The sequence below is a fragment of the Canis lupus genome, chromosome 11 (assembly GCF_003254725.2).
Source record: "Canis lupus dingo isolate Sandy chromosome 11, ASM325472v2, whole genome shotgun sequence".
In the NCBI taxonomy this organism is placed as follows: Eukaryota; Metazoa; Chordata; class Mammalia; order Carnivora; family Canidae; genus Canis; species Canis lupus.
The window spans coordinates 21,570,858-21,581,848 of NC_064253.1; the positions used below are offsets into that span (position 1 = coordinate 21,570,858).

Consider the following 10,991-nt stretch of genomic DNA (forward strand, 5'->3'; position numbering starts at 1 on the left):
TCTCTGTCTTTCATGGATAAATAGATAAGATCTTAAAAAAAAAAAAAAAGGTTCCAAATGGACCTTGGATTACTAAAACCTTGGGAGAGAGAGTCAGTTAATAAACCTCCAAGTAATGCAAAGTGTGTCTATGTTGATTTTTAAATATTTTCCCTGAGATAAGACACAAAATGAGCAAATGCTCATAGAAAACCTGGGGACTCCCATGAAATGTCCATAGACCCTAACGTCAAGGCCAGATCAGAGACTCGGTTCTTTAGTTGCAACATTCTCCACCGAGCGATCACGACTCCCTGGTCCGCATGCCTCTGAATTTCCAGAGCACTGAGTAGGTCTACTCAAGGGGAGTGAGGCATGTTCTTCAGAAAGCCTCTGAAATTTCTCCCCAGCCCCTTGGACTCCCCCTTGCTGGTGGGTTAGCCCAGGCCTGGGGAACCAACCCGCTTGCCCCCACAGTGATTCCCAACCCTGGCTTTACTTTGGCACCATCTGGAGAATTCTAAAAAACGTGGATGCCAGCCTCACCCCGAGAGATGATGATTTAATCCGTCTGGGGTGCCTCTCCCCCCTCTGCCGCTGGTAGGAGTTTCGTGAAAGACCTCCTTTGACTCGGGGCGAGGACCCGCCGTGGCCAGGGGGAGATCCGGGCGCTGCGAGAGAAGCAGCCAGCAGGTGGCGCCAGAAGCCGCCCGAAGCCATGCGGGGGCGGGCCCGGCTCGCCGCAACCCGAGCGCCCGGGAGGGGGCCGCGCTCCGAGCCTGGGCTGTCGGCGCGAGCCGCGGCCGCTTGGAGTCTTATCCCCTCCGGGTGTGGGAGGTCAACCGGACAGGCGCCCCCCCCCCCCCCCCCCGATTTCCACGCTGTTCCTGGTGGAGCTTCGTTGGGGCTGCAAGGGGTCCTAGAAGCAGTGCTGCAACCTGAACAGCGCAAATTCCCACCCACCGATGATCTGCTCAACTAAGACATCAAAAGGGCTGGGGTTCCTGGCTGGTTCAGTCGGTAGAGCCGCTGGCTCCTGACCTCGGGATTGTGAGTTCGAGTCCCACAGTGGGTGTAGAAATTACTTTAAAGGGGGAGATGGGCGGCACCTGGGTGGCTTGGTGGTTGAGCCTCTGCCTTCGGCCCAGGGCATGATCCTGGGTCCCGGATGGAGTCTCACATGGGGCTCCCTGCATGGAGCCTGCTTCTCCTTCTGCCTGTGTCTCTGCCTCTCTCTCTCTCTCTCTCTGTCTCTCATGAATAAATAAATAAAGTATTTAAAATAAATACATAAATAAAAGGGGGGTGTCGTTACCTCCTTTTTAGGTTAAAGAGCTCCAGGAACACCAAAATAGGCCCCTCTTGGGGCCCAGGAGTCCAGGGCCTCCTTCCCATGGGTCCCCAAGAAAGTTACCTTCTGATCTGGTAACCAAGAGAGACTTACTTCTAAGCAGGCATCACATGCCTTAAAAGAAGAAACTGGCTCCACATCTCTCCAAAGTACCCTTTGAAAAAAAGCCCAATTACCCCAAATGAGAAATGGGGCACCTGAGCCAGTCATCTCTCCCTGGATTCCCTCAACTTCCTAAAAGCTCAGCATGGAGGGATGTGAACCCCTTTCCACTAGAAAGATTAAAAACACAAAAGATTAAGAACTGTCGAACAGATGGAGTCTATTAGTTTTTTTTTTTTTTTACGATTTTATTTATTTGAGAGAGAGGGTGAGCAAGAGAGAGAGAACACCAGCAGGGAGGGGCAGAGGGAGAGGAGAAGTAGACCCCCCCCCCCCCCCCAATGAGCAGGGAGCCTGACATGGGGCTTGATCTAGGGACTCCAGGATCATGTCTTGGACCGAAGGCAGGCACTAAACCTGCTGAGCCACTCAGGGATCCCTGGCCCGATGGATTTTAATAAAGAAATTTAAATTTTAAACTATTTAGGATCCAGTTGATTTATTCTGGAACAAATGTGCTCACTTTTCAACTCATTGTCACTGAAGGAGAAACACCTCCAGCTCCTTCCCTTGGTGGTTCAAGGACTTGGCCAGCCCAGCACCTCCTTCTGAACATCGCTGGTCTCCTGGAAGCTCTGGGCACAATGGAGTTCATCTTGCTCAGGTGACTTTTTTCCTAGACTTTCCTTGGGAAGTGTCAGAAAAGAGACCTCTCTGCCCTTGGACTGAAAATTCCTTGGACTGATCTTTTCTGTTTCAGGAAATTGCATACCCTATTGGAGGGGTCACAGAACCAGTGGGGGCACATGCATGGATCATAGACCCCAGATAGGGGGCCTCTACCAGACCAGAGGGAAGAATGGGGAGGGGAGCTTGGGCTGGGGGAGACCACATCTGATGGCCAAGGTCCCAGCAGATATAAAGCGCTTTCCAATGGATCTAGGACTAGCTACTCAGGGTAGACCTGGAAGTCAGATCATAAGTGTCTCCCCATCAGTGGTGCCTCCCCTGCTCCCCATCAGCAAAAGGGGATGTTCCATAGGATGGAACAGAGCCTGATGCCTCAGGAAGCTGAAATTCAGGGAGAAGCAAGGCCTTGCCTAATGTCACACAGTGAGGGAACTCAGAGCCATGACTCTGACCTGGGTCTTCTCCCTTCAATGTGGAGTCCTTCTCCTGGCCCCCTGAGAGGTCCCCAGCTCTCACATTCCTGTTGATGGGGGAGCTCCAGGGGAGCAGAGCCCACCCGGGGTGCCCTTCGAGGGAGTGAGACGCCATCCCAGCCACCACCCGCCCCTCCCCATTCACCCTCACATTCCCTCACCAACCTGGCCACCCTCGAAGCCCCTGATGTGACCCATTTCCCTCACTTTCCTCTCAGCTTCAAAACAAACCAAAATGCAGACCAACATCCTTTGTTTGTTTTGGGGGATCAGAGAAAGGGGAAAGCAGCTCTGTGGGTTTGTACTTAAAAACAAAACTGCTCTGAGCTGCCCGAGCAGAAACCAAACCAAAGGTGAATTCAGAGGCCAGAAACCCTCATGGCAATGCTGTCTCAGAATGAGTCAAAGAGGGTGTGGCAGGCTCGGAAAGAAGGCCGCCCAATGACCCAGCACTAATGACCTGGGGTCCGATAGCCACCGAGGCGGGCTCAAGGCCACAGCCATCCTGTGCTCAGCCTGGGCAGTGTGGGCTTGGCTGGGGACCAGGCCCTGTTAGCACGGAAAGGTGAGGAGGTGGCACATGGCATTGAAAACCAAGCCCAGTGATTCTGGACCTCATAGCCCCTGTCTACCCCCACCCTAGCACCCTGGTAGCCCACAAGGCCCTGCTGAGTGCCCAGGACCGGGTGATGTATACCTGGGCCCTGCCCCGTAGGAATTCCTGGCCAACAGATGAGACAATGGGGACTCACTCAGCCCTTGAGGCTACAGAGGAGAGATGGCCAGGCACAGCCTCACTTGAGACTTGGACTTGAGCTTTCCAATGAGTTGGGCTCCTCTAAGGCTCCATCTCTGGAGGGATCACACCATAAGGCAGAAAGCAGGATGCTCCGGGCATCTGGGGCTCTCCTGTCTCTGCACCCAGGGCATGTAGGCCCTGACAGACATGCCTGGGGAGGGACTCTGCTGGGCCTTTTTTCTCTGTTTGGATAAGAGAATGGGAGCTGAAAAGGCAGACCCACAGAGGCCCAGCTGGCCCAGCCGTCAGATCCAGTCAAGAGCCTCGGGGAGAAACTATGAGCCAGTGGTCAGAGACTCGCCAGTGGTCAGAGACTCGGGGGTGAACGGTGGGTCATCATTTCCCAGTGTCCCAGGACGGCCAGAGGTACTCCCAGCTGATGAAGGATTCTTTACTTCCTCTGAGACTTTCAGAGGCACAGTCTCATTTGAGGTTCAGAGCTCTCCGGGCAGGGGATAATGAGGCAGCTGGGGCTCAGAGACACAAAGCTATCTACTCAAGGTCACACAGCAAGCCTCACCAGGTCAACATGGGCCCATGACCCATACCTCTCCCAGAACCAGCCTGCTTAGAGCAGGATTCTAGACTGTGGGACCAGCTGGTGGCAAGTGGCTGGAGAGGACTCCTCATGTCCTCCCTGGTTATTCTGATCTAGAATAGGTTGAGTGCCCTTTGGGTTGAGCACCTCTGTTTTCTCAGACTACCATTTTTTAATTCCTTGGCAGTGAGCTGAGCACTTGACTCTCATTCCCTCACCTAACCCCTCCAGCTCTGACAAGTAAGGACCTCCATTAGCCCACCGCAGAGATGATGAAGCTACCACTTAACCAACCAGCCCAAGGTCACACAGCTGGTAAGCAACAGACTAAGACTGGACCAAGCCTCTAACTCAAGAGCAGGGATCTTCTCTGCTCACCACCTGCCTCCCTCCCCTATCCCTCTACCAGGGGGATTTTTAGCTTGCATTGCTTCCTTTCTAAGAAGCCTCCAAAGTTGGGCCTCCTCCGGGATCTGGATGGGTTGTGATTCAGGACCTGAAATTCAGAGGTTCATCTCCACACACAGGGAGGCAACTCAGACATCTGTGCGGGGCCCCCAGTCCCCTCTCGGTCCCTAGGTCACACCGTACGCAGGTGTGTGTACCCACCAACGGCAGCCAGCATCTGGCTACCCACCTTCTATCGATGGAGAATCTGCCCCATTCTTCCTGCCTGGGTCCCTCCTCAGCTGCTGGGCCCCACAGGGAAGCCTCTGGTGACCATGGATTTATTAAAGCTCCCAAGACCCTGTTAAACTAGCTGGTATTCTAACTCCCTCCCCAGAACAGTGTCCTTCCTTCAGAGTGGGGCTCAGCCCCACGTGTGTGCACATCTCCATGCATCTGTGTGCACATTTCCATCCGGGTGTGTGACTGTGTGAGACTTGTATGCAGGTGCATGTCTAGCTATGCGTCTAGGTATAGAAATGACTGTGTGATGTGTGTCACTGAATCATTCATTCATTCAACACCCATTTCTCGAGCACCTGCTCTCTGAGTCGCTGTGGCAGTGCTGGGAACATAGAAGAGAACGGGACCACATGGAGCTCAGAGCCCTCATGGAGGCACCCTCAACCTCGGCCATTCTGCGGAAGGGAGGCTATAATTCTGCATGGGAGCCAGAGGGCAGTTTTGACCTTTTGAGGGGCTGGTCTCAAGACAAGTTCCAATGCAAGGACCCAGCAACCCCCAGCAAGGCCTGCTCTGCAGAGCTGTACTATTTTCTTGCCTTGTGGGGTTTGGCCAACCCAATTACAGGCCAAACTGCCCCTTGCCCCAGGGCCCCAAGAGACAAAGCAACCGCTCTTTCCACAGAGGATAAAGAACAGCTAAGGATCAAGATTCCCTAACAAAGTCCACAAAATCAGTCAAAACAACCCAGGCTCTGTGGCTGGGACTTGCAAAGCCTCTGGAAAAAGGCAGAGTGTGTATGGCCCATCCAGCCGGCCACCCTACTTGTTTACAGAGGGGACAGCTGGAGCCCAGCAAATTCGTTTCCTGTGGCTGCTATAACTAATTACCACAAACTTAGGTGATTCAAAACAACACACATTTATCATCTTACAGATCTGGAGGTCTGAGGTCCTAAGATCCAGGTGCCAGCAGGGCTGCATTTCTTCTGGGGGCTCCAGGAAAGAATCATTTCTTTGCTTTTTCCAGCTTCTAGAAGCTGCCTGTATTCCTTGGCTGGTGACCTCACCCACCATCTCTAAAGCCTGCAGCAACGCCCACAATGCAGCATCTTCGAAGAATCTCTCTCAGGCCTCTGCTTTTCTTGTCCTATCTCCTATGACCAACTCTCCTGCCTCCCCCTTGAAGGAGCCTTGTGATTACCTTGGCCTCACCTGGATAGCCCAAGATGATCTCCCCAGCTGCAGCTCCTTCACTCCTCACATCTGTGGAGTCTCTTGTCCATGTCAGTGGACATATTCATAGGTTCTAGGGGTTAGGACATGGACATTTTAGGATGGTAGGGAACATTATTCTGCCTCCCACAGCCAGAAATCGGAGGACCCATCCAAGGTCTAAGAGGGTTGAGTGAAGGCCAGAAGGAGGCTGCAGGCCTCTGAGTGCTGTGTCCTTTGGAGCAGCACCTCAAAATAGAAGAAAGGAGTCCTCCCCACAAATTGAAGCTGGTTTTAAAACACCTTGCAGAGTGGTCAGCAGCATCCGTTCTGCTTTCCATCTCAACTCCACCACCTGCCTCTTGGGTGACCTTGGGCCTGTCGTGTAACATCTCTGGACCTCGGTTTTCTGATCTGTTAAGTGGGGGTGAAGATAAAGAGCCACAGGGCCTGATTTGAGGGTGCTCTGAGCCTGTGTTGTGGCTGCGCCGTTAGGGCCGTGTCAAGTGATCTTAGCCACCTCCCCTGCCCCCACCAAACACACCCCAGGTGGAAATGAAGGAAGTAAGTGCCCTGAGAAGGAAGGGACACACTCTTGCACCCGGCAGGGCTGGGAGCCAGACAGCGTCCTTGACCCTCAGAGCCCTTCCCTTGCCCCTCCTCAGAGCTGCTTTCCTGGAAACTCCCCAGGGAATGAAGCTTTTGATACCTAAGTAGGTCATAGAAAGGGAACAAAGGGATGCTTTTTGCCTGCAAGGCCGCCTGCTGGGGCAGGCTAGAAGCCCTGGTTAATAAGGAGTTGAGTGGTGCGTGACTGCAGACACGCAGGCGGGAGGCCCGTGCGGGGACAGGACCCACTGAGAGGCAACAGAGATGTGTCAGTGTCCCCGCGGCTTGAAGGGAGGGGCAACATCAGAGGTGCTGCCGAGGTCTCTCCAAACAGGAGGTCAAGGTGGGGTGAAGAGAGGTGCCCCGGGGACCCGCAAGGCTTCCAGGGCAGGAGCGTGAGGTGGGCCTCCGAGGATCGAGCATCGTTTCTATAGGAGAGAGAAACGACATGCTCCTGCCTATTCCCACAGTCTCCACAGAGCCCCACAGGAGGAAGCTCAGGGAGCCCGGGGCGGGGGCAGGGGCGGGGCGGCCTGTGGATCTCTCCGCTGATGCTGCTTCCTCGCAGTCATATGGCCAAGAAGTATTTTATCATCTCATGGTGCTACAGACCCCGCCATCAGCTATAAATCCTTTGGGGTGTTTACTTTTTGCTTTGCTGTTCTGTTTTGATTTTGCACACTTTTTGTGCAATGTGGATGCATTCAGAACAAATCAGCACAAGCCAGTGTTGTTCCCACGTGGGATGGTAGGTCTGGCTTGACGTTGCAGGAGGACATGGGGGGTGGGTCTCAGAGGCATGGTTCACCGCAGTGCCCCGCTTTTCACAACATGCACAGAAAGCATGATCCTCGGTCATAAAAGGCTAATCAACAGGCACCAGCATTTTTTTCTTTTTTCAACCCCTAAAAACATTACTCCTTATAAAAGAAATTCATATTCATTAAGGAATATTGGATAGTAAGGACCGATCACCCAATGGCCTCACTATCCAAAGACAATTTCAGCTAATATCTTGGTCTATTTCCTTCTAGTCTTTTTTTTTTCCCGGGCATCTTTTTATTTTTAACACATCTGGGCTCAAGCTGCATGCATACCTTCTGTTTCTTTCAGGTAGCATGAACATATTTAGTGTTGTAGCTCCAATATTTAGAGCAGTATTTAGCACAAATATGACCTCAATAAATATTTGCTGAATTCAAGAATGAGTGAACATGGATAACTGTCTAAGTTCTGCAAAAGAATGATCATCATAATGTGACAATTGAGGGCTTCCTTTGCAATGAGTCTTTTTATATACATTATCTCGTGTCACACAATTACCCTACAAAGTGGGTACTCTTTTTTTTTTAAGTGGGTACTCTTCTTATCTCCATTTTACAGATGTCTAAACTGAGATTTAGAGAGAGATTATCCCAAGTTTATACAGGTAGCACCTGATTTCTAATGTAGGTTTGGCTAACTCCAAACCTATATTGCTGATACTATGTATCACTGCCTCTTGGTGAACATTTTTATCTATTTTTTTTAAAGTTTATTTTTAGTAATCTCTACACTCAATGTGCAGCTTTAACCCACGACCCCAAAATCAAGAGTCCCATGCTCTACTGACTGAGCCAGCCAGGCACCACTAAAATCATTTTTTAAAATTCTGTTAAATATTTTATTTATTTATTCATGAGAGACACACACAGAGAAAGAGAGGCAGAGTCACAGGCAGAGGGAGAAGCAGGCTCCATGCAGGGAGCCGGACGTGGGACTTGATCCCAGGACTCCAGGATCAGGCCCTGGGCTGAAGGTGGCACTAAACCACTGAGCCACCTGGGCTGCCCACTAAAATAATTTTAAATGCTATACCCAATGCAAGTTCGAGCCTTACATTGGGTGTAGAGATTACTAAAGATAATTTTTTAAAAGATTTTATTTATTTATTCATGAGAAACACACAGAGAGAGGCAGAGACACAGGCAGAGCCGGAAAGCAGGCTCCCTGCGGGAACCCCCCTGTGGGATTTCATCCCAGGATCCCAGGATCACGACCTGAGCTAAAGACAGTCAGTCAACCCCTGAGACATCCAGGTGCCCCTAAAAATAAGATCTTTAAAAAATAAAAAAATAGGGATCCCTGGGTGGCGCAGCGGTTTGGCGCCTGCCTTTGGCCCAGGGCACGATCCCGGAGACCCGGGATCGAATCCCACATCGGGTTCCCAGTGCATGGAGCCTGCTTCTCCCTCTGCCTGTGTCTCTGCCTCTCTCTCTCTGTGACTATCATAAATAAAAAAAATTTAAAAAAAAATTTAAAAAACATAATAAATAAAAAATAAAAAAATAATATGACCTCATAATATTCTTTTAGGTGGATTGAGCCATTTCTCAATCACTGCATATGTAGACTATTTTCTGTTTTTCTTTCCCCTCTGCTGTCACAAATAATTCCACAATAAATAATTCAATGTATAACTGAACTCCATATTTAAGGGCTATTCATTACCAGAGATTCAGCATAAGTTGAATTCCTGGTTCAAATAGTACAAGCATTTTTAAAGCTTCTGAGGCCTATTTCTCAGTTGATTATGTTTTGTTTTGCTTTACATGTGGAAATTTAGATGAATTAATTGTGCCACCTTCTCTTTTATAGTGTCATCCCCTGTACCCAGCTTTGATACACCTTCCCTTTCCAGACAAGTCAATAGTTCTATTTTCTGGTGATCATACAGTTTGCTCTTAAATTATTGAACCCTTCTGTTCTTCAGTGCATCCTTTGGGGGACATGCTGAAGAGAAGCCCCTTTTACACTTGTAAGACCTCCACACACCCCCCACCCTCCACCCCCGAAAGGGGCAGAGATAAAAGAGAATGTGCAATAAGGAGAGTGTGAAATACAGAAGCCACTGTTTTCCTGATTATGGGGAATGATTGCCCCTTCTTCTACACATGAATGACTTTCTCTCAAGGTCTTCCATTTCTTAGAAGCTTCTAAAGTGCTTTGGTTGACCTGGAGTTAAGGCAGAACCACTCTAATGCAAACTGGCTTAAGAATCTCTTTGAAAAACTCAAAAGATGGAAAACTTCTTCCAAAAGAATATTAGAAATAAGGGGGATTTCTAATATTCTAATATTTGGGGATGGGGATGTTGCTGGATATATCGATTTTGGTAAACTGGCTTTGGGCATGTGGGTGGTAGCCAGAGTCAGAGTAGGGGAGGAGGCTGTGACCCAGATGGATAACAATTCCTCCCACCTCAAGCAAAAAAAAAAAAAAAAAATCCATGGGAGCATCTGGGGGATCAGGGGAGCCAACCCATACCCACCCACACTCCTCTGTGGAAGAGGCCTAGCTAGGAAAATGTGTATAATTCCGGCTGCAGGAAGAGGGGGCAGTAGGTCATATCACATATGGCCTCTGGGTTGTGCCTTGTATGACAGCACGTGGTGGAGGAAGTCAGTGAGGCTAAAATCCAGCCAGGACCCTCTAATTACAAGGATGGAGAAGGAACCTCCTTCCAGTTCTCTAAAAGATGTCCAGGGGGCCAGTGGCTGTCTGGACAATAGCAGTGAATTGTACAAGGAGCACTGGACCGGGAGCCAGGAGGCTGGGCCTTGACTCCAAACCAGCCATAGCTCTCCAGTTGGGAACCAAGAATCACCCACCCTGTGCCTCGGTTTCCCCATCAATCTAGCTCATTCTACCGGTCCCGCCAGCTCTGATACTAAGAGAATGTAGGCAGCTCTCATGTATGCTCAACTGCAGCTAGAAGGAAGACAGCCCGGTGTGCTTCCGCGGGTCAGGGTGACCAGGTCAACGGCACTTTCCAAGAAAGACTGTTGCAAAGTAATTTGCATTCTGGTTTGGGGTCAGAGCACCTCACACTGCCTTTCCCACTCAGCTCCTCTTCATGGACTTGTTTGTAAGAACCTGATGCAGTCAGCCGGTCCACCATCTGGACATGGCACCACGTGTTCCACTCTATTTCTCCTTCCTCTGGACCCAGATCAGATTGTATTAACAATTAATGTGAATCCATTTACTGAGCGCTGCCCGTGTGCCAGTTACTGTGCTTGCTGCTTCAGGAGCTGGCTCACTGGACCCTGACCTCCAGGCCCTGAAGCCAAGCATCTCGTTCTACAAGGTTAAGGGACAGAGGCCCCAAATCCCACGATACATAACCAAGCAGGAGTCACGCTCAATCACTGTGACTCCAAACACAGGCCCTCGTAACATTTCCACCTCTTTCAGAGGAAAGGAAACCAGAGCAAGAAGTGGCCGTGCCCCTCGCCCAGTCATCCAGCAAGCCAGCAAAAGGATGCCTTCAATCCCTTCCTTCTGAAAAGGCCTCAGACTCTATTCATAAGCTCCTTCAATGCCCCCTCCGAAGCTTGAGAGTGTCCGTATTTTACCAGTTTCTTCTGGGTCAATGAACCCACTGGCCAGCCCTCCACCACTCTGCAGATTCCTCCCATCAGCCATTCCAGGGCCAGGTGCTCAGGGGAGAAGGCCTGGCACCCATCCTGCACAAAGACGCGCCTGGGGCCCCTGCATGGAGTGAGTCCCTAGGAGCTGGTGGGGAGGAAGCCTGGTATGGGGGGGAGGGGGAGTGGAGGTCAGG

At 50.7% G+C, this 10,991-nt stretch overlaps 1 long non-coding RNA gene across 3 annotated transcripts; it reads left to right on the forward strand.

Annotated features, from left to right (window-relative positions):
• Positions 1-861: 861 nt before the first annotated feature.
• On the forward strand, positions 862-7,546 carry LOC112650505 (uncharacterized). Of its 3 annotated transcripts, none has more exons than XR_003130244.3 (4): positions 862-1,029; positions 1,920-2,096; positions 4,120-4,247; positions 5,592-7,546. It is a non-coding gene; the product is annotated as an uncharacterized LOC112650505 (long non-coding RNA). The 3 variants fall into 3 exon arrangements; XR_003130243.3 differs by lacking the exon at positions 5,592-7,546 and adding an exon at positions 4,342-4,689; XR_003130242.3 differs by lacking the exon at positions 5,592-7,546 and having other exon boundaries at positions 4,120-4,689.
• The last annotated feature ends 3,445 nt before the right edge of the window (positions 7,547-10,991 follow it).